The sequence below is a fragment of the Nicotiana tabacum genome, chromosome 18 (assembly GCF_000715075.1).
Source record: "Nicotiana tabacum cultivar K326 chromosome 18, ASM71507v2, whole genome shotgun sequence".
Classification (NCBI taxonomy): Eukaryota; Viridiplantae; Streptophyta; class Magnoliopsida; order Solanales; family Solanaceae; genus Nicotiana; species Nicotiana tabacum.
In genome coordinates this window covers 95889719-95914396 of record NC_134097.1, presented here as the reverse complement: position 1 = coordinate 95914396, position 24678 = coordinate 95889719, and the positions used below count along the sequence as shown (strand labels likewise).

At 33.6% G+C, this 24678-nt stretch overlaps 1 pseudogene; it reads right to left on the bottom strand.

Annotated features, from left to right (window-relative positions):
• LOC142172814 (WAT1-related protein At3g30340-like) overlaps positions 1-1914 on the bottom strand; it is a 56412-nt pseudogene extending 54498 nt beyond the window's left edge.
• Between the last annotated feature and the right edge of the window lie 22764 nt (positions 1915-24678).

The window sequence follows — 24678 nt, the reverse complement described above, 5'->3', positions numbered from 1 at the left end:
ATTAAAGACATGTATGCTGGAGCTAAGAGTCGGGTTAGGACAGTAGGAGGCGACTCTAAACACTTTCCAGTTATTACGGGGTTGCACCAAGGGTCTGCGCTCAGCCCATTCCTATTTGCCCTGGTGATGGATGCACTGACTCATCATATTCAAGGGGAGGTGCCATGCTGCATGTTATTTGCTGATGACATTATTCTAATTGACGAGACACGAGGCGGCATCAACGAGACGCTAGAGATTTGGAGACATGCTCTTGAGTCTAAAGGTTTCAAGTTGAGCAGGACGAAGACGGAATACCTCGAGTGCAAATTTGGGGTTGAGCCGACGGAAGCGGGAGTTGAAGTGAGGCTTGACTCTCAAGTTATTCCCAAGAGGGGTAGTTTCAAGTACCTTGGATTGGTTATTCAGGGGATCGGGGAGATTGACGAGGATGTCACACACCGTATAGGGGTGGGGTGGATGAAGTGGAAGTTAGCGTCGGGAGTCTTGTGTGACAAGAAATTGCCACCGTTACTAAAAGGTAAGTTTTATAGAGCAGTGGTTAGGCCTGCCATGTTATATGGAACTGAATGTTGGCCGGTAAAGAACTCACACATCCAGAAGATGAAAGTAGCAGAGATGAGGATGTTGAGGTGGATGTGCGGGCATACAAGGATGGATAAGATTAGGAATGAAGATATTCGAGAGAAGGTGGGTGTGGCCCCCATGGAGGACAAGATGCGGGAAGTAAGACTCAGATGGTTCAGGCACATTCAGAGGAGGAGCACTGATGCACCGGTGAGGAGGTGTGAGCGACTGGCTGTAGTGGACACGCGGAGAGGTAGAGGGTGACCTAAGAAGTATTGGGGAGAGGTGATCAGACAGGACATGGCGTGACTTAGGATTACTAAGGACATGGCCCTTGACAGGGAATTATGGAGGTCGAGCATTAAGGTTGTAGGTTAGGGGAAAGTTGTGAATATTTCTACAGCACAATAGAGTGAGACTAGCCAGTTAGGAGTTAGACTAAGAATGTCATTGGTCGTATATTGATGCAGGGCTTTATCTGCTAGTTTTTACTATACCAGCCATCTATTTCGTATTTCGTATTCTGTACTTCATATCTCTTATATTGTTGTTATTTTATTATGCATTTTTATGGTACTAATATATCGTCTCCTGTTGCTTTTTTGAGCCGAGGGTCTCCTGGAAACAGCCTCTCTACCCTTCGGGGTAGGGGTAAGGTCTACGTACATATTACCCTCCCCAAACCCCACTTGTGGGATTATACTGGGTCGTTGTTGTTTGTTGTTGTATGTAATAGCAAGTTGTTTATCTTATTTTTCACGTAAATAGCTCCACTTACTTTGCGTTGATTGCAGGGGCGGATATAGCATGTCATATACGAGTTCCCGTGAACCCAGTAGCTTTTGTCCAAACAGTGTAAATGTGTTCTAAACATTCATTAAATATCTACAAATATTTAAATGTGAACCTAGTTACTCTTGGAAATTTACTCGAAGTCGTTGCAGGAACCATAAATATTGAATTCTGGATCCGCCTCTGGTTGATTGAACAATGATATATGCTAAAAGTGTTAAAATTATTCACACATTCAATGTAATTTAACTTGCTATAACAGGTTGCTTCCCTTATATTTCAAGGTAACTAGTTCCGCATATTTTAGGCAGTTACTTGTCATTATTCTTAAAGCGATCCCATAATGTAAAAATTATATTATCAACATATAAAAATTAAACTCATACCGTTCGAAGAACCATGCTAAGGGGCTAAAAAAATAGCAGAAATTGCAAGTCTGTATGTTGATGCCACCAATTGGCCCATTCCTCCATTGAGGACTTTCTTGAAAAGTGCAGTTACAGCAGCAAGACCAAATTCAACAAAAACTGTCTTCCATTTCTGAAGGCAACTCATTTTCAGCAATCCGTTGAAATATTAAAAGGATATAATACAAATTTCCTTAAGTTTTTCTTGTTTGGTTAGACACATTTAAATGCATAAATGAGCTATAACATATATAGTAAACATCCAGGAAGCAAAAGGAATACGAAATCAATTCTTTTATATCACATCATTATTTTTATGCAAGCATGTCTAATTTTATTAATATCTTTAGCTGTTTTCTACTACTTTTTAATTGAAACATTCCCATGTAGTGCAGATTGTTCGAATATATAACTTAATTAGCTATTATTCAATGCCTCATTAGCTTATAATAACCAAACAAATTGCTCACAAGTTTCATATTTTAATTCTCCATTTAGTAAATAAGTTTGACTCTTTGAAGAACATAACCACTTGTGTTTTAATGTGAGCTTTTTTTATAATCGAGAAATTTTCAAAGACTAGTAGCGTATGGTTCGAGACTCAGTGGATATGGACTTTCCCTCCACCCTTTTCTGCTTCAAATACCATGTTTTTGTCTATGAGAGAGCTCGAACCGGTGACATATACCTAACTCACATGCATATCACACGTTGTGTTCTTACCACAATTATCAACGTCTAGAAACGGAAAAGTTGAGCGTTTTGAAAAGTAGATACACAGAAAATTAAGCATCACTTTTTGGCATCTAATCCCCCGCTACCATTGGAAATAAAGAATAGTTTATCTTCTATATATATAAGTATGTTGCATGCCACCATAATGTACCATCCTCTTCAGATAATGTGATATTTTTGCTGATTAAAGTGTTTGGTTGAATTAACCATTTCAATTTGCTTTCTGGGTCTAATTTCAAGTGCCTGCCTCCATGGCCGGTACAATTGAACAAAATAACAATTAGTAGGCTAATAATATACACAATGAGGAGCAAAAAGAAAGTAGATATCTAGAGACGTTCAATATTTATACTAATTAAAATAAAATACATGTGCAATGTACATGTATTTTTTATTCATGTATAATGTACGTGCAATTTTATTCTATTCAGGTGCAATGTACGTGCACAAAAACTGGTGAACTATAATTATTGTGCTTATAGTCTTTAATATTATCATTGAGCTGCCTCCGTGTAGTATCTGTCTACGTTTTTTTTTGTTTTTGCACCTCCTTTTCCACATGGTGGACTGTAGAAGTAGTCTAAGCAAAGACAAATTCATAATTTAAAGTTGATAAATTTAACCTTTAAATTATTATCATTAAGTTCATTGCACATTTGGAGATAAGAAATTATAATTTAATTTAAAAATTTAATAATTCTTCACATGTATATTACGTCCCATGTCGAAAGAGTAATGTATTAAAGTTGGAATAAATTAATTATAAGTCCTAAAATTGTTTTTCCTAAAATTTAGGAATTCAAATTTAACTAACGTTTTAGCCATTTGCTCTTTCCCTATGTAAGTCCTCCTATTATTTAGTAACTAGTATCAGTACTCGTGCGATGCGCAGACAAATTATTTCAAATTGCGATGTAGGTTGTTTGAATAATGTACAAAAAACCTTAAAATATAAACCTCTCAGATAAAAATTATATAACATGAGAATTTAATTATGAAACATGATATGAAATTATTGTTCAAATCTCGTAGTGAACAACCAATCTTTTATATATATATTTGTAGCAACCTAACCCCTTGATTTTGGTACTTGTATTTCGTTCTGCTGTCGATATTAAAGAATACTAAACATATCATATTGTGATCTATTTTGTTCGAGTACATTAGATCATATTATCTTAACAAAATTCTTATTATCACTTTATTTTTATATGGAAGTTAAATATATCTTATTCATCACATCACTTTTACATAAATTCTTTTTTTTTTTGTTCTTTTCTTATAGTTAGTGTATTATTTAATATTTAATATTATTATACTATCATATAATTTGTTTATTAGCTTATAATTAAATTAATGTCTTACTTTTTATCCTTTTAATAGTATTTAATAAAAATAAAAAATTTATTCTTGAAATTTGGTATATTTTTATGCTTTTATCCTCTTATTCATAATATTTTAATCATTTAAATTTATCAATAATATTTTTAAATATAATTTAATTATTTTATTTTATCTATTTTTAAATTAATTTAAAGTATAAGTATCCTCACATTACCTCTATTTTTTATGTACATTCTCTTCCTACTACAAATGTTAATTAGTTTTTATATTAACATTTTACCTAGAGCCAAAATAATGTCATATTTTGTTTTAAATTGTAACTTTTAATTAGTCTAAAATATTAATACATAAGTTATTTGATTATCATGTTCCAAATGTATTGAGTCCTCTTATAATTAATTTGTATTAGATGCAGTTAAATTTTCTTCCTTTTTTAGCTATAAGATACAATTTAATTTTTAATTTTCATTAGTAAGATTACAAATATTAGAAATTTATTTTGTATTTTTAAAATTTTATTTAATCATAGAAAAAAAATTCTTAATTGTTGAACACATTATTTCTAAATATTGTAGTAATATTTTTACTGTCATTTTAGTTCTTTACATAATATTTTAAAAAACAAAAAAATAATCTCATCTCAAATTCAAATAATTCTTATCATTCTATTTTCTAAAATGGTCCGCATTTTAAAAAAAATTATGCTATGTATTCAAACTCAAACTAACTGCACTCGATTCAGATATTAATCATAGAAAAATATTTTCGTAATTGTCTGAACATATCTAAATGTTGTAATAATATTTTCACTGTCATTTTATTTCTTTACATAAATTTTCTTTCTTTTCTAGTTTTAAGATACAAATTTAATTTTTGTAAAATTACCTATATTAGAAATTTATTTTTTCATTTAAAAATTTTATTTTTTATTATTGTTTTATTTTTCATAAGCAAGACTTCAATTTCCTGGTATTATCCATAATTTGAGCATTCGCATCATAGTTTTAAGAACTTTCTAATCTCAAATTCAAATAGCCTTTTCTTTTAATTTCTAATAGTAAATTTTTAATAATTTAACATAATTTTGCTATTTTTTTTAATCTAATATATAGTCTTATTACATTTTATGTGGCTTTTCATTAACTTGTAAATTTATTTAATATCATTATCAACTACTTTTCTTTAATAATATAAGATAAATATATAATTCTTTTAATTATGAAATAAATATTTATTTTGTTTTAAAAACATTGCTCGAAAATTTTAAATTATTTAAAATTTAATAATACTTTTAAGTATTGTATATTTATTTTATTTTATTTTCTAAACTTATGATTTGTAAATGCCCTTACATTATCTCTAATATATTTTTATTGTTCAATTTTTTTAGTTTTTGATTTTAACTATTAGACTTGAGTTATGTGGACTTATATTAGGACTTTTCTTAGTATAATTTAAAAAACTTTCTCATATGAAATTTAAATAAGTTTGACCCTTTTTCCTATGATAAAAAAATCTAAATTTTTATTTTTTTCTCTATTTATTCATTATTTTTGATTTTATATTATTCAATACCTAATATTATTACATTGTCATATGAATTTTTATTAGAATGTTTAAATTTAGTATTTATTTTTACCACACTCATTCTAATATAATATAGATAAAAATTTAAAAACTTTCTCATCTCAAATTCAAATAATTTTTATCATTCTATTTTTTAATTGGACCATATTTTTAAAAAATTATGTTATGCTTTCAAATTTAAACTAACTGAATTTAATTCAAATATAATCATAGAAAAATATTTTTCTTAATTATTCGAACACATTATATTTAAATGTTGTAGTAATATTTACGTATAAAATATTCGTTTGCACGATTTATCAGTATTAATATGAATTTATTATTCTTGTTATTAAATTATCTTTTATTGATTATTTAATTTTCTCTTACCTTATAAATAATTTTTGTATACTTTATGTAAAATCTTATTTTGCTGCTTGAAATTATTTAATTTTTAAACTCAATAAATCCTTAATATCTTAAGTAAATTTTAGTTTTATTCTATATTTTAACTTACTCCAAAGTATAAATAGTTATAGGTTATCTCAATTTACGTCTTTATATATTTTTATTTTTTTATTATAGTTTAATTATTTACCTCCATATTTCTAGCTAATATAGAAAAAAATCTATGAGTAGATCAATATATAAATATAGATATAGATATAGATATAGATACAAATATACATATAAATTTAATTATAGATATAGAGATTAGATTTGTCTAAGATCTATTTAGATTATGTATAAGATTCATTAAACTACTTCCATTAATTATGTTTCTATATATCATTTCTAATTATTAATATTATCTTAAAATTGCCAAGTGGCTTCCATTTAGCTTGCCAATTGGCTTAACCACAATACATACTACTCTCCTTTTAATATAATATAAATATTTCTAGCTAATATAGAAAAAAATCTATGAGTAGATCAATATATAAATATAAATATAGATATAGACACAAATATACATATAAATTTAATTATAGATATATAGATTAGATTTGTCTAAGATCTATTTAGATTATGTATAAGATTCATTAAACTACTTCCATTAATTATGTTTCTATATATAATTTCTAATTATTAATATTATCTTAAAATTGCCAAGTGGCTTCCATTTAGCTTGCCACTTGGCTTAACCACAATGCATACTACTCTCCTTTTAATATAATATAGATTTAATACCACTTACGAATTTAGTAATCTCTTGACTAATATTTAGTGCATTGAAAGTCCAAAACATAAAAGGAGTAAGTAAACTAATTAAGTTATCGAACAAAATATGCAATTGAATGGAAACGTAATCCACCGGAAATCAAACAATTATGGTCTTCTTCCTTTAAGGAGAAATTTCCCTTTTAGACAGCTGTGTAGTATTGTAGACAATAAATTGCGTCGAGAAAATAAAATCAAGACCGAAAAATATCGCAACAATCGTAGTATTTTATTTCGAAGATTTGAGTGTTACAATCTATATGGATCCTCTGATTCTACTTTTCAATGGTAAATAAATTCAAGGGTCTTTAAGCTTGATCTTGAATCTATATTTGTTGCCACGAACGATGATCTTGTTCTTGAGCTTGAGCTTGATTGCTTGGACTTGAACTTGATTTGGTCTTTGTTCTTGAGCTTGAACTTGATTTCTTGAAATTGAACTTGAAGCTTGAAACTTGTGGAGGAATTTGCAGCGTCTGATCCACGAGCTCTTTCTTGCTTCTTATTATAACTTCAGGTGTCATTTCTGAGTTATGAAGACCCCTATTTATAGTTGTGGAAGGGAAGAGTTATGATAAGAACAATCTCTTTCCGACCAATCAAATTGAAGTGCGACATGGCCGCATTTAATTGGCCAGAACATGTCACTTGCACACGTGGCGCGATTTCATTGGCCTTTTAGTGTGACTTGGCATGCCTTGTCATTTTGACACGTGGCATGATCCTATTGGCTCTTCCGCTTGACTTGGCACGCCACGTCATTTGACACGTGGCACCAAATTGGGCCTCTAGGAAGATGTCGTCTTGGGTTTAATGAAGTGGACTCATCCCTTTAGCCCAATTAATTGGGCTAGCCCAATAGATTAAGACTTATTTATTTAACCCATATGTATTGGACTTATATAATTAATTCAATTATATTAGCCCATATTATTTATTTGGACCAATATATCTTGAATTTAAAATATAGTCCAAATTATTTTATGGGTTTAATTTAAGTAAAAGTTATATGCCTACAAATGCTCCCTACTTCAAGACTTGTCGATGTGTATATTTACTTATCTCGAAAGACCAGTCTTGAAGTATAGATGTTTACATCATTTACACTTCCAGTTACATTTCAGCTCAAAAAAATATAAATGTTTACATCATTTATGGCTCTTTCTTTTACCAGTCGCAAGATATTGAAAGCCCTCGAATCACGTTAGTACACTAGAACAAATATGCAACTTGGCTTGCAAGTACATTCCATAAAAAGCAAAACTCCTTCACACTTTAATGTTAAACTCTAAACTAAGTTAGGTATTAACGTGGGATTTCACCAATGACTCACTTTCCAACTTTTCTAATTCAAGTAGACTTCTAAGACATTATTTTCTAAACTAAGTTAGGTATTAACTTTTCAATGACATTATTTTGTCATAATCCGACAGTGTTCAAATTAATTAAGACTTTTGCATGTAGCCGAATCCTTCTAGGAGACCAGTCGTATAATCTACCTCCCACATTGGTATTTATTCCTTTCACGGCCACCTTTTGACATCTATAAATACCATACATCCTTTATTGTATTAGCATTACTTTCAGCCTTTGCAAACCACTTTGAGTCTACTTTTGACGACTTGGAAGCATTGACGCGAAGGTAATTTCATCTTCTTTTCTTGTGCTTTCCTTGTTTTGTTGTCTTTTTTTCTTTTCTTGTAGGTCAAGTGAGAAAGATATATTCTTGTTCAACAAGATGATCCACGCATGAAGAAGATAATCTTGGGGTGTGAGGGGATGGGTACTCATCCCTGCCCAAATATCGGAGGGATTACTTTTATGGCCCGACTACCGGAGAGATTACTCTCAAAATGGCCCGATTCTTGGAGAGATTACTCTCAATATGGCCAAATTCTTGGAGAGATTACTCTCAAAATGGCCCGACTCTTGGAAAGGTTACTCTCAATGTGGCCCAATTCTTGGAGAGATTACTCTCAAAGTGGCCCGACTACCGGAGAGATTACTCTCAATGTGTCCCAATTTTTGGAGAGATTACTCTCAAAATGACCCAATTCTTGGAGAGATTACTCTCAATGTGACCCAATTCTTGGAGAGATTACTCTCAAAGTGGCCCGACTACCGGAGAGATTACTCTCAATGTGGCTCGACCATCGGCGAGGCCAACTTAAGGAGCAAAGGGACTTATATGTCCACCTTAAGATCGGAAAGTTATAAAGCTTCAACTCGAAGACGACATCGACTTGAACACTTGGAAAATTTTGAAGATTTGGCGGACGTTGCAGACTTCAACTCGAAGATTCGGAGGGCTTGAACAATTCAACTTTAAGACCGACGAATTTGAAGACTGAAACTTGAAGACCGACAAACTTGAAGACTTCAACTTTGAGACTTGGAAGACCTAAATATTTCAACTTGAAGATCAGCGAATTTGAAGACTTCAACTTGAAGACCGACAGACTTGAAGACTTCAACTTTGAGACTTGGAGGGCCTAAATATTTCAACTTGAAGATCAACGGATTTGAAGACTTCAACTTGAAGACTTCAACTTTGTTGATTTCAAGAAAACTAGACTTAAGTCTCACTGAATTTGAAACGTTGTGCCAAGCAATCCTTTCCTTAAACTTGTGTTTCCTTTTGATGTCTCTCTTCTCTTCCCTTTTTTAAGGTAGAGAGCGGACTTAGAGACCAACAAACTTGAAGGTTTGGCGAACCTGAAGACATAGAGAATCCCTGGACTTCAATGCAAATACTTGACATCCTCCTAAAATCGGCCCATCGGAGATATCAATTTACCATGGAGGGTCGCCCCCTTTAAGTCAAATGAGATCAATGTTTAACAGGAGGATGGCGTTTCAGCTTGATTTTACATTTCTCCATACTTCACTTGGACAACAATTGGGGCAATATGTATCTTTTGAACTTATGCGACTGAACTTAGAATGAAACTCTAAGCTGCCTACGTACCTCGGTGAAGAGGATCAAGTCATACTGTAGTTTAGACTGGGTAGTTTTTTTTTTACTTCCTAACTTTTGCCTAGGCCGCCTCTTCTGAGATTTTCAACCTAGCGGACTTTTTTTTTTGGGCCGTACACAGTTTATACTCTTGCGGGCCAGGAGTGTGGCAACATGCAGTTTAGGCTTGTGCGTCAAGGAGCGTCATGACTTGCAGTTTAGGCACGTATGTAGAGAAACATCATGACTTGTAGTTTAGGCTCGTATGTCGAGGAGCATTATGACTTGCAACTTCATGGATAATACTTCTTCAAAAACTTGCCGTTGATAGGGCCGATTCTCATACCATCTGCATCAACCAGCTTGTAAGCCCCACTTGAATAAGCTTCTTGTATGACATATAGCCCATCTCATTTCGAAGTGAACTTCCCTACAGGTGTATGGGAAGTAATTATGGGTCTTCGTACGGAAAGGACTTGATCTCCTACTTGAAAAGATTTCGGACGAACTCTTTTATTGAAGGCACGAGACAATCGAGCTTGATAACATTCAAGACTCTATTGAGCTTCCAATCTCTTTTCATCAAGAGTTTCCAACTCTGCTAATCAAAGTCGAGCATTTTCTTCATCAATGATCCCTTCTTCAATAGCCAGTGGTAACGAAGGTATTTGACGCTCAAGTGGCAAGACGGCTTCGACTCCATAAATGAGTGAATAAGGAGTCGCTTGTGTTGGTGTGCGATGAGTCGTTCTATATGCCCATAGAGCTTCTTCCATACAGTCATTCCAATCTCGTTTGGATTTGGAGACAACTTTCTTTAACAAGTTGCATAGAGTCTTGTTGAATGCCTCAGCTAGACCATTGGCGGCAGCATTGTACATCGAAGAGTTATGTTGCTTGAAGCCAAAGAGATCACAAATCATGTTCATCAACCTATTATCGAATGGCTTTCCATTATCCGTTATTATGTAACGAGGAATGCCAAAGTGATAAATAATGTTTACTCGGATGAAACTTGCAACATTTTCCTTTTTTACTTCCTTAAGAGCAACAGCTTCAGCCCATTTTGAGAAGTAGTCAGTTGCAGCCAAGATGTATAGGTGCCCACTAGAGGACTTTGGCAGTGGTCCAACAACATCCAATCCCCAAGCGTCAAATGGACAGGATGCAACAGTCGGGTGCAACACTTCAGGAGGTTGATGAATAAAATTCGCATAGAATTGACAAGCCTTGCATCTTCAGCGTAGTCCAAGCAATCTTTTACCATCATTGGCCAATAATATCCATCCTTTTTAAATGGAAGTGGAGCTTTGGTCCGGACTGGTGTGACCCACATACCCCAGAATATGCCTCCTACAAAGCTTGTAGAGCTTCTTCTTCTTCTAGGCATCGCAAGAGTACTCCCTTGAACGACCTTCTGTATAGAGTATCCTTATAGTAAAGGAAGCGAGGTGCACGACGACGGATTTCAGTCCTTCTCCTCGGATTTTCTGGAAGTATCCCATAACATAAGTAGTCGATAATGGGTTGTCGCCATTCTTCTTTCTCAACTTTAGAAATAGCAACAAGATGCTTGAGTTCGTTATCTTCACCTTCGACCTCATTTGGCAGTGTTACTACCCATTTTTGGAAGACGGTAACTTGCACTTGGTCAGGCAGGGCTAATGATGAAGCTAGAGTAGCTAAAACATCAGCCTTCTTATTTTCTTTCCTTGGTACATACTGAATAGTCACATCGCTGAGCCAACCCATCAACTTTTTTGCGTAATCATGATATGGGAGTAGTTCAGGCTTCTTGACCTCGTAACTACCCAAAAGCTGATTGACCACTAACTAGGAGTCACCGAAGACTTGCAATTGCAATTGCTTCATATCAACGGCCATTTCAAGCCCAAGTATTAATTCTTGATATTCAGCAATATTGTTGGAACAGAGTTGTGTCAAGGTGAAGAAGTAGGGCAAGACTTCACCTTGAGGAGTGACAAATACTACGCCAGCCTCGGCTCCCCCATGATGCACAGCACCATCGAAGTACATCTTCCATGGAGGTTCAACTTCAACGACCATTGCGTCCCCATCAGGTAGTCATCAGTTAGCTCCTAATCATCAGGTATCAGATGATCTGCCAAGAAGTCTGCCAATGCTTGTCCTTTTATAGCCTTTTGAGGGATGTACAAATTCTCGAATTGTTGAAATTGGAGGAACCATCTCGCTAGTCGATCACTAATAATAGGTTTTGACATCACGAACTTGATGGGATTTGCTTTAGAAACAAGACGGATAATATGAGCTTGAAAGTAGTGCTTCAACTTTTGAATTGAGAAGACTAGCGCCAAACACAACTTTGCAATTGGAGAATAGTTCAACTCGTTAGGTGTCATCATCCTGCTCAAGTAGTAAAGAGAGTTTTCTTTCCCCTCACTATTTTCTTGGGCCAACAGAGCTCCAATAGACCTTTCATGCGCCGCAATGTATAGTATCAATGGCTTTCCTGGTATATGAGCTGTTAAAACTGGAGGCTTCATCAAGTAGGTTTTGATACTTTTGAAGGCGTTGCTACAAGCTTGATCCCACTTGAAAGGAACGTCTTTCTTCATGAGGTGACTAAATGGTTACCACCTCCTAGACAGGTTTGATATGAATCTTCTAAGGTATGATAGCTTTCCTTGCAGACTTATCAATTCATGGATATCTCGAGGCTCAGGCATTTTCAAAATGGCATCCACTTTGGCTTGATCAATTTCGATCTCTCGATGTAGGACAATGAAACCAAGGAACTTTCCAGAAGTAACTCCAAAGGCACATTTCAACGGATTCATCCTAAGTTGGTACCTCCGGAGTAATTCAAATATCATCCTCAAGTCTTTCATGTGGTCGCCTTTCTCTCTTTATTTCACCACCAAGTCGTCAACATATCATTCGACATTCTTGTGGAGAAAATCGTCGAAAATATTTTGCATAGCCCTTTGGTAAGTAGCACCAGCATTCTTCAAGCCAAAAGGAATTACCTTGTAGCAATAAATACCCTTGGGGGTGCAAAATGCAGTAAGCTCTTCTTCTTTTAGTGTCATGCGAATTTGGTTATAGCCCGACGAACTGTCCATGAAAGACATTGCCTCGTAACCAGTAGTAGCATCGATTATTAGATCTGGAATAGGAAGCGGGATTTCATCTTTGGGACATGCATTATTGAGGTCTCTGAAGTCAACACATACTCGAATCTAGCCATTCTTCTTCATTACAGGGACAATACTTGAAACCCATGTTGGATATTTAACTTCCCGAATAAATCCAGCTTTAATGAGTTTGTTAACTTCAGTTTCGATCAGGGGAATCAACTCCCGCCTAAAACGCCTTTGAGCTTGTTTAACAGGGCGAGCACCATTTTTGACTACAAGGTGATGGACTGCTACTTTCGGGTCCAAGCCAGGCATCTCTTTGTAACTCCAAGCAAAGACATCCCTAAATTCTTTGAGTAACTCAATATAAGTTCTCTCTTCATCAGCTTCTAGTAAAGCACTGAAGTAGGTGGGTCTTGGTTCCTCATCGGTGCCAAGGTTAACTTCTTTTAAGGCATCAACTATCGTCTTCACTCCTTCTTCAAGTTCAGGTGGAGTATCTTTCGCATCTTCATCTTCTTGAGGGTCCCCATCATTGAAGGATATGTGATAACACGGTGAAACATCCTCCAATTCCGCATTATCTTCCATCGAAGACGAAACACCATTCTCTCTTTGTACAGTGACATGATACGAAGAACCTACACTTTCTTCATCTTCGTCATGTTCCTTAGTGTAGACCACAGTATATAGCTTTACTTTCAGTACTTCTTCACATGAAACCACCAGTTTTGTTTGTCGCCTCATTCTGGAAGGAACCAAACTTTGGAAATCTTTAGAGATCTCCTGAATTTTGGGTGAAGCGGGTGTTCTTGTATTTTGATGATTTCTCTGGAACTTATTCCCCTTCATTAATGGACCCAATCTCTCAAATACAGAAGTTCTCACAGTTGATTTTCCAAGCCGATCAATGACATAAGGCCTGTTAGAAGCGGCAGATTCGTCTTATACACTGATATAATTACTACTCGCCCTTCTTATTGAGATGCACACTGGTGACGGTTGCTTGTATCCCAGACCTTCACATGGTTGCCTCGTTGCAGCTTCTGATGGGAGCTTCCCTAACTTTGATTGCTCATTGGGATTGTATCCAGCTTTTGCAAATAACTTGTAAGCGTTAGGATCGAAACCTTTATATGTTCGCTTTGTAGGGAGTGCCACATTCTGCAAACGATTTTGGGCTACAAACCCTGCAAGTGGCTTTGAGGACAACTTTACTGCCTCAATTCATTTTACCAGAAGAGTTAACTCCCTTAGCGTCTTGGTTTGGAGATTATGTGATCCGCCCTCGTCTTTCTTCCTTTTAGGGACATATTGGAATGCAGGACTTACTTTCTTTCCATAAGAGGCAATACCCCCTTTATGAGATTTATTCACGTTGGCGGGTACCTCCTCAGTAGCAGTTTTGGCTTTACCAATAGTCACATCAGCTTCTTTAGTTATGGGTTCGTCATTCTTCCTTTTCGTACCATCATCAACTTTCAGCTCCTTCACAATGTGGTTCTTCAAGTAGAACTTTGCATCGGCAAAGTGTAACTCAACCTCGGTGAATGGCTCATTATCAGCAACTACCGTCTTCTCGACTTTACCCTCATAGTATTTTAAACATTGATGGTAGGTAGATGGAACTACTTTATTCTCATGTATCCAAGGCCTCCCAAGCAAAATATGAAGTCTTCACGTCTATCACATGCAGCCATGCACTTGATTGCATATCTTTAATAGTGATTTCCAGCCTGATCGTGCCTATGGCTCTTTGCCCCCCTTGGTTGAATCCTTAGATCATCACACGACTTTCTAAGAGTTCGTTCATAGGAATACCAAGTTCTTTCACAGTGTGGATTGGCAAAATGTTCACTAAGGATCCTCCATCAACCAAAATCCAATTTATCCTTTCATCGTGCATAGCCAACCATGTACAATGGGCGGTTATGAGGAGTGTCACCTAGCAAAAGATCTTCATTTGTGAACATGACCTTTTCCTCACAAGCATTAACTTCTTGAGGAGTGGACTCGATGGGTTTTTCCGAAGATGGTGCCAACAGTAGGTCATCACTCTTTTCTTCCCCTTTGTCAGCATGGCAACAAGAGGCATCAATGCCCTCATGGGAAATCTTCGTGCGTAACCAACTTGGTAGAAACTCCTCCAAGGTGACTGGATTTCGTGGCTTTTGAGAATGGTGCATCTCCACTTTCGCTTTCTTCAAATGCCTAACTGGATTCTTTTTCGTTGGTCTTTTTACCATCATCTTCCTTGTTGGTTGTTCTATTGATTCTTTTCGTGGGCTCCTTTTGTGGTGCCTACGATGATTCACCAATGTCCAACCTTCATCGTCATTAGGTTGATTCACTTCAGCTTTGTCGCTCTCTAGTAATTCTTCATCTTTACTTTCTTTAAAACCACATAAGTCATCCGGACTGAATGGGCCAAAGGTGATAGAGACTTGGTTTGCACTTGCTTTCTCATCTTCAAGCATGATCTTCTTTTCGTGAGCCAAATCCATGACTTTATCCTTGAAAACAAAGCACTTCTCTAGAGGGTGGCTTACAAGTCGGTGATATTTGCAGTAGTTCGGGTCATTTGTTTTCCCAGCTTCATTTGGTCGCTTCATCTCCGGACGCTTAATGAGATTTAACTCGAGGAGTTCTTTGAAAATAGCTGGCACATCAAAATCCAGGAATGGGTACTCTTTTTCCTGCATTTCTTTTAGAGTCAACTTTCCACTTGGCTTGTCTTGAAAAGAAGTGGATTTCATACTCTACTTCTTGTTCACCTTCGTTATGAACTTCATAGGTGACATATTGACATTCATAGCTTCTTTGCTTTCAGATTTGGGTACAAACTTGCCCCACTTCCTAACTTCTTGCTTGTCATTCACTTTGCGAGGTTCATAGATGGGTAGCCTTTCATTTCCAGTGGAGGCCATGCTCAATTCCATGCCATGGGCACGAGTTGCAAGTTCTTCAAATGTGCTAGGCTTGATACCTTGCAAGATGTAGCGCAATCCCCAATGCATGCCTTGGATGCACATCTCTATGCCTGAAGCTTCATTAAGTCTGTCTTTGCAGTTGAGGCTAGCATTCCTCCAACGATTGATAAAGTCGATAACTGGTTCCCCCTTTCGTTGACGAGTATTTGTAAGCTCTATCATACTCACCGTGCGTCTTGTGTTATAAAGCGATTGAGGAAATCTTGCTCTAGTTGATCCCAGCTATCGATAGATCTAGCCTCGAGGTCTGTGTACCGGTCAAAAGCATTTCCTTTTAGTGAGCGGACAAACTGCTTGATGAGGTAATCTCCATAAGTCCCAACATTGTTGCACGTCTCAACGAAGTGCGCAATATGTTGCTTTGGGTTACCTTTACCATCAAACTGTTGAAACTTCGGAGGTTGATAGCCAGCAGGCATCTTCAACATATCGACCCTTGCAGTGTACGGCTTTGCATATGTAAGGGAGGATTTGGCAGCAACTTCATATTTGTTCTTAATGGTTCCTTCGATGAACTCCTTCAATTGATCGATTGGAATCATCCCTTCATATGAGACAGGGATAGCCTTAGTGGATGCTGCTTGTCTTGGGGGAGAGTCACTCTCTAGAACTTCTGGGAGCTTACCGGGTGCATGGGTAAATTCTTCTTCCATCAAGATTCCCACCCTGTCTGTTAGCTTATCAATTCTAGCCCTCTTGATTTTGCATGCATTTGGTCAAGCCAGCGGTTGCTTCCGTCAAGTTTGCCAACTGCTCATCTACGGATGAAGTATTTGTCACCATAGCTTGCATGATTGTCGTGGACGACGGAGAGTAGCATGGATTTTCACACAGATTGATCCTTGATCGGCTTACACTATGTGGTGTAAGTGGGGAGGATCCATCACTTGAATCATCATCATCTTCCTTCATAGCAAAGTGCTTGGATCCGGAGAGGCCAAGTAGAGCAAGAGTTTTCTTGATCTTTTCAGCAATATCGCTTCCTCCTTCAGATGCGTTTATGAAAGATCTTGCTCCTTTTGAGGATGAAGATCCAAAAATAGGGGTTGACGCGGATGGCACTTGGGGTGCTTGTTGTCCTAAAGAGGTTGCTTTGCTCCTCATTACTGGTCCGAAGCTTCCAAAGGTAACATCGAGGATGCTTTCCACATCAGCATAGGACCTGGAGTTAGCAGCCTTGGTGGAAGTTGAACCGAAGTTGATTTTTTTTGAAGCCATTTCAATGTTCTTGGTATTTGGTGAATGAAAAGTTGAGATGAGAGGTAGAGACGGTTCCACTGGGCGTGCCAGAATTTGTAGACAATAAATTGCATTGAGAAAATAAAATCAAGACCGAAAAATATCGCAACAATCGTAGTATTTTATTTTGAATATTTGAGTGTTACAATCTCTATGGATCCTCTGATTCTACTTTTCAATAGTAAATAAATTCAAGGGCCTTTAAGCTTGATATTAAATCTATATTTGTTGCCACGAACGATGATCCTGTTCTTGAGCTTGAGCTTGATTGATTGGACTTGAACTTGATTTGGTCTTTGTTCTTGAGCTTGAACTTGATTTCTTGAAATTGAACTTGAAGCTTGAAACTTGTGGAGGAATTTGCAGCGTCTGATCCACGAGCTCTTTCTTGCTTCTTGTTATAACTTCTGGTGTCCTTTCTGAGTTATAAAGACCCCTATTTATAGTTGTGGAAGGGAAGAGTTATGATAAGAACAAACTCTTTCCGACCAATCAAATTGAAGTGCGACATGGCCGCATTTGATTGGCCAGAACATGTCACGTGCACACGTGGCGCGATTTCATTGGCCTTTTAGTGTGACTTGGCATGCCTTGTCATTTTGACACGTGGCATGATCCTATTGGCTCTTCCGCTTGACTTGGCACGCCACGTCATTTGACACGTGGCACCAAACTGGGCCTCTAGGAAGATGTCGTCTTGGGCTTAATGAAGTGGGCTCATCCCTTTAGCCCAATTAATTGGGCTAGCCCAATGGATTAAGACTTATTTATTTAACCCATATGTATTGGACTTATATAATTAATTCAATTATATTAACACATAATATTTATTTGGACCAATATATCTTGAATTTAAAATATAGTCCAAATTATTTTATGGGTTTAATTTAAGTAAAATTTATATGCCTACAACTATATTATAAACATTAACATCTCTATCATATACCTCATTATAGACTTAGGGAATATCTAATACCAAGTAGCGTATAAAACAAAAACTGTAAGATAATTATGGTCGAATCGTATAGTCAATCTTAGTATATATTCTCATTTGATATGCCAAATTAAAAGTACGAAGTCCTTTTGCAAAATATGTTAGCCTTTTTTATTCTTTAAAAATAAATTTTATATTTTATAAATTGTAATTAATGACTCTCCTAATATTTAGAAATTTAAAATCATCTGCAATTTTAATTATTAATCATTCCTTATTTGAAGTAAGCATATGAAGTCCTAATATTTTGTAGTTTAAAATTAATTAACATATTATATGAGTTAGTTCACTCAAATATTTATCGTTTAAGGAAAAAACAAAAACAAAAATAAATATGAGATCAAGATGATTTGGTCGTATAATTGATTCCAAAGAGTTGAATTTAGAGTCAATTACTCAAATGGTCACTCAACTATCCCAAATTGTCTCCTAAAGTCACTTTTCTTTCGTTTGTAACAACAAAGCCACTGAACTATGCATATTGCACTCAGAAGGTCACTCAACTAGATTTTTCAAATTTTGGATTGTCAAATACCTATTCTACCCTCTAAATTATAAACATTTATCTTCTTTTTATTTTATTTTTGACTTTTTATTATTAACAACAAAATTTCAAAAAATTATTTATACAATTCAGAATGAAAGAAAATAAAGGTTGTAATGCACATAATACAAAAATAATTATTTAAATAAAAGTATTTTTATAATATACATTATATATTCTTAAAAATTATGCTCAATTATATTATTATGCTTCTACCAACTTTCCGACGACACAAAGTTATGTCACCGTAAAGTAGATGGACTATTTGTATAGGGTAAAATATGTTATGTTAAGTTGTGCATGGAATATATATAATATAATTGAGCATAATTTTCAAGAATATATAATGTATATTATAAAAATACCTTTATTTAAATAATTATTTTTATATTACTTGCATGGAATATATATTTTACAACTTTTATTTTCTTTCATTCTACTACAACAACAATAACAAACCCAGTTTGACCGCATAAATGGGGTCTGGGGAGAGTAATGTGAACGCAAACCTTACTACTCCCTCATTTTCTTTCATTCTAAATTATGTAAATAATTTTTTGAATTTTTATTGTTAATACTAAAATTATTATTACTAACAAATTATTCTAATTAACTTTCTTACTATGCTCATTATTTTGTTGTTCCAGCATTATATATGCTTAAATACTTTTTATTTTTTTAATTTGTAAATAATATTTATTTATTCTATGGGTAAGTCCATAATGTAAATTAAAAAGGGAAAAATCATAATATTAACAAGTTTTAAAAAAATAAAAATAAGATAAATGTTTATAATTTAAAGGGTAAAATAGGTATTTGGCAATCCAAAATTTGAAAAATCTAGTTGAGTGACCTTCTGAGTGCAATAGACATAGTTTAGTGACTTTGTTGTTACAAACAAAAAAAAAGTGACTTTAGATGATAATTTGGGATAGTTGAGTGACCATGTGAGTAATAGACTCTGAATTACGAAGGAAGAAAATGCATAGGAAAGAGGTTTCGGAAACTTCATATGGGGTAATATGGCCATGAAGTATAAACCAGAGGAATAACAAGTGATAATGACAATGACTATATGACTGTAATTCCGTCCACATTAATTTTTCTTATATTTAAGATTTTGAGATCAATAAGAATATTACTCCATATAAAATTCTATCTATTTAAACTTTAAGGTAAGTCCTAATATTTAGAATTGTTAAATAAAAAGTATTGGACCTTATAGACTATATTTTCTTATTTGAGCATATTTATAATTTCTTTCGATATTACTTTTGGATGGTTGATTAATTTTTATCTTTCCAATATAAATTTTACATTTGATAAAATTGTAACTTAGTTATTTTTTTAATACTTAGAATTTTAAAATCAACTAAAATTTTAATTATATTTTCTTATTTAGATTATATAGGAAGTTCTTATATTTAGCACTGTAAAATAATTATTTGGGACGAATGGATGTATTGCGTTGTCCTTTCCTTGTATTTGATTTCCATATGAAAAATGTTTGACATTCACTTTTCTTGTAGGCCATGTATAATTCTAAGAGTCTATGTTAGTACTATTACAAGTGAGATGTTTGTACAAACTTGAAGCACTAAGGATGAAATAACATAAGACAAAAAGTTATTTTTCTTTTCTTCCGAATTCATTCTTTCCAATGAATGACAATTTCCTGTATTAGTATAAAGTTATTTTTTGTAAAACTTTAACTCAACATTAATCATTCAAAAGATTTTATATTGTTATATTTTTTTAGGATTTGTAGTCCAACCTCATCACTCATAAATCGATAGAACTCCAAAAGATTCAAATTATTCAATTCATATTATTTGATTTTTTTTTGAAAAATCGTAGTTAAAATATTTATGTATTACTTATTTTTAAGATCAGGCCACAAAAACAATAGTAATAGTTTTCATGAAATATTCTTACATAAGTCCTCGGAAATCATAATAACGCATATGAGTAATTTTGTAGAGAGGATTTTTTCATTTATTAAGTTAGCCAAAACGGATCAACTTTTCTATTTTGGAAGTTACACATTTTCTTTAATTTTGTTCAATAAGTCAAACTCATCATTTAATAACATTTAGATAACTTTTAAAAAAAAAAATACATAATCATTGATATAGGATACACGCGCAAAGCGCGTACTCTAAAACTAGTTATATAAAAGTAGGGTAGTATGCATTGTGGTTAAGCAAGCTAAAAATCACTTGGCAATTTTAGGACAATATTAATAATTAGGAATTATAATAATTAATGAAAGTAGTTGAATGAGAATGATCTTAGATAAATCTAATCTATGTATTTATATCTATATCTATATCTATAGATATGATAGTTTTTTTTCTCTATAGATATGGTAGTTTATATCTATACAAAACTGCCAAATATTTTTTTAATAAAGAAAATAATTTGATTTCAAATTTATAGATAAACATATTTGAGTTGATATAAAACAAAAGTTCATTTGCTGATGAAAAGTAATACAAAAATAGCAAGTATTAAAAATAACAGTAAATTTATGACAAAATAGTGAAATTACTTATCTTATTATATTTTAAAAAAAAATCAAAATTACGATTTGATTTATATATGATAGTATCTCGATTATCTGTAAATAGCTTCACAATAGGCCACATGGTAATTTAGGACAAAGTTAGTTAGGTTACATAATAATTAGTTTCTTTTCTAATTTAAATTTTTTAAAAATTTAAATTATGCATTATGTATTGTTAATAATTAGTTACTTTCTCTGAGTTTATAAATTTAGAGTTTTGAATTATTTAAAAATAAAAAACGAAAAGAAGAAAATAAAAATAAATATCAATTCAAATATAGAAGCAGTTTCTTCCTAATATGGTAGTTTATATCTATAAAAAACTGCCAAATATTTTCTTGATAAATAAAATAATTTGATTTAGAATTTATAGATAGAAATATTTGAGTTGAGATAAAACAAAAGTTCATTTGATTATGGAAAATAATACAAAATAACAATTATTAAAATATCAATAAATATATGATAAAATAGTAAAATTACTTTTTTGTTAATATTTTGTAAAAATTCAAAATTACAATTTTATTTATATATGATAGTATTTCGATTATATGTAAAATTTAAAATGAAAAAAAAAACTAATTATAATATTATAGTAGAAAAATGTACAAAGATGAAAATAGAGATAATGTGAGGATATTTCAATTACTTTAGAAAAATAAAATAAATTAAGTAAATAATACACATATTATTGATAAATTTAGAAAATTGAAGAATTGTGAACAATAAAATAAAATTTAAAATATTTGTTTTGAGAAGTAATAGTGAAAATGATATTAAGCCAAGTGACATGCTAATAATTTGTCATATTAATAATGTAATAAAATTAAATAATAAAAATTATAATAAAGAAAAATAAGAAACAAAAATATTATACGATGACTATATAATTCATTTTTCTTTAATTTCATATAATTTAGTTAATGAAATATTGTATTGAGAAGTAAGATGCCAATTGAAATTTTATTAAGGCAACATGATATAATATACTAAAAAGATAAATTATAATTAATATTTTTAATATTGACAGAGCAACGCGCGAGTTCTAATACTAGTTATTGTTAGAAAATAATAATCAAAATTGGCTTTGAGGCGTGAAAATCGACTGTCCTTAAAGAGTTATCGTCTGTATACTAATTTAGGGAAAATACAAAACGATTCTCTTCAGGATACAACAAAGCCTGCAATAACACTTGTGATTTTCTATATCTACCTCGTTGGAATTCTTGTGTATTTATAGGCAACCAACAGACCCTTTCAGAAAAGATGTCTTGTTTCACAAACAGACACGACTATTTATTCGAATTTTGAATTTAAAATTCAAATAAATTTGATTTTTCTGTTAAAAATAATTAACTCTAGGATCTCGTGCCTGTTGAGTCAATCTCGTGCCTGTTGAGCCAATCTCGTGGCTGTTATGCGCTATTTCATAATGATCAGTTCCGAGGCTAACATGCACGGTACGAGAAAGAAACGTCCCACTTCCAACTTGCCAATAACAAACTATCTTACAATCCCCACTAGTTTGTTATTTCACTTCATAACACTTGTGAATAATTGAAAGTATCTTTTACAGATTTGAACTTTCCTTTAGTGTAAGTATATTAAAGTTTTGACAAAGTTAATGGTATCTTAAGATTTGAACCACAAATCCTTGTGCCAAAACCGAAAGTACCACACACACAGCGTTATCTAGTAGCTTAGAAAATCCAGTATTCGCTTTAGCACGTTTATGGCCATGTGCTCATCCTGAATTCATGAATATTTACAAGATCAACCCTTTAAATCTTGCTAGAAGCGGCACCACTTCAATATTCATATAGGTGGAATTAGTTACTATGTCCCTGTTACTCCAGACATTAATAATTCCATTAAGATTAATCAACCTCTTCATGTAACAGTATGCACTTTGGAGTTTGTCTTTATGCCCCTGTTATAACAAGCATTTAACAACTCCTTAACTCCTCACATAACAGTAAGTAGTACAATAGAATTAGGGCTCCTAAAGAGGAGATCAGTGCTTAAACAATACAAGTAACTTGTTATTACCCATTGAACTTATATTGTTAGAGTGTATACTAACTCAAAGTGGGGTTCCTATTCCTTGTATTTAATTTAAGGGTCTCAGCCCCATCCCTCCACAAGTTTGTTGTACTACATCTCTACCTAATGGCTTCGTAAGGGATCAGTCAAATTCTTATTTGATCTCACATATATTATAGCTATAGCTCCATTTATAATTAATTCTCTTATATAAGCATGTCTCAAGCTTATATGTCTCGATTTCCCATTGTATATTTTATTGTGAGCAACACACATTGTAGTCTCACTATCACAGAATATGGAAATGGCTGGCATAGGTTGTGGCCACAACTTTATATCAAGTAACATATTCCTCAGCCATTCTGCTTCTTTTCCAACAGCCGCTAATGAAATAAATTCAGATTCCATAGTAGAATGGGAAATACATGTTTGTTTCTTGGATGCCCAACTAATGGCTCCACTGCCTAGAGTAAATATCCATCCTGATGTGGATTTATTATCATTAACACTTGTAATCGAACTTGCATCAGAATATCCCTCTAATACATTAGGAAAACCATTATAGCAAATGCCTAAGTGCTTTGTATATTTTAAATATCCAAGTACTCTACTTATTGCTTTCCAATGATCATTACCTGGATTACTGGTAAACCTTGAAAGTTTACAAACAGCAAATGCAATGTCGGGTTTAGTGCAATGCATTGCATACATCATACTACCTATTGCACTTGCATACTCCAACTGTGCTACTGCTCTTCCAGTATTTGCAATTAGCTTAACACTAGAATCATAAGGAGTATTATACCCCTTTATTCCTAAATGACTGAATTTAGTAAGGATTTTATCTATATAATGTGCTTGTGACAAAGTCACTTTCTTGTTATCTCTTTTGACCTTGATTCCCAAAATAGTATCAACTTCATTTAAATCCTTCATTTTAAAAACTGAGGTTAGATACTTCTTGGTCTCGGTAATTCCTTGTAGATTCGTACCAAAAATCAGCATGTCATCGACATATAAACAAATTATTACTCCATATTCTTTTGTAAATTTAGAGTAAATGCATTTGTCTGCATTATTATGTACGAATTCGGTTGATAATATTACACTATCAGATCTTTCATGCCACTGTTTATGCGCTTGTTTAAGACCATAAAGAGACTTTATCAATTTACAAACTTTCTTCTCGTTTCCCGGAAGAACAAAATCTTCAGGTTGTTGCTTATATATTTCTCCACTAAGGTTCCCATTTAAAAAGGCTGTTTTAACATCCATTTGATGTACGTAAATATCATAGATAGAGGCCAAGGATAAAAGGACTCTAATGGATGTTATTCTTTCAACAGGAGCATATGTATCAAAATAGTCTATGCCTTCCTTTTGAGTGAAACCTTTTGCAACTAATCTTGCTTTGAAGGTTTGGACAAAACCATCTGTATTGTACTTTCTCCTAAAGACCCACTTAGAACCTATAGGTTTTGATCCAAGAGGAAGATCAACCAAAACCCAAGTGTTATTGGATATAATTGAGTCCATTTCATCATTAATGGCCTCTTTCCAAAAAGCAACGTCTCTAGAAGACATTGCTTCTTGAA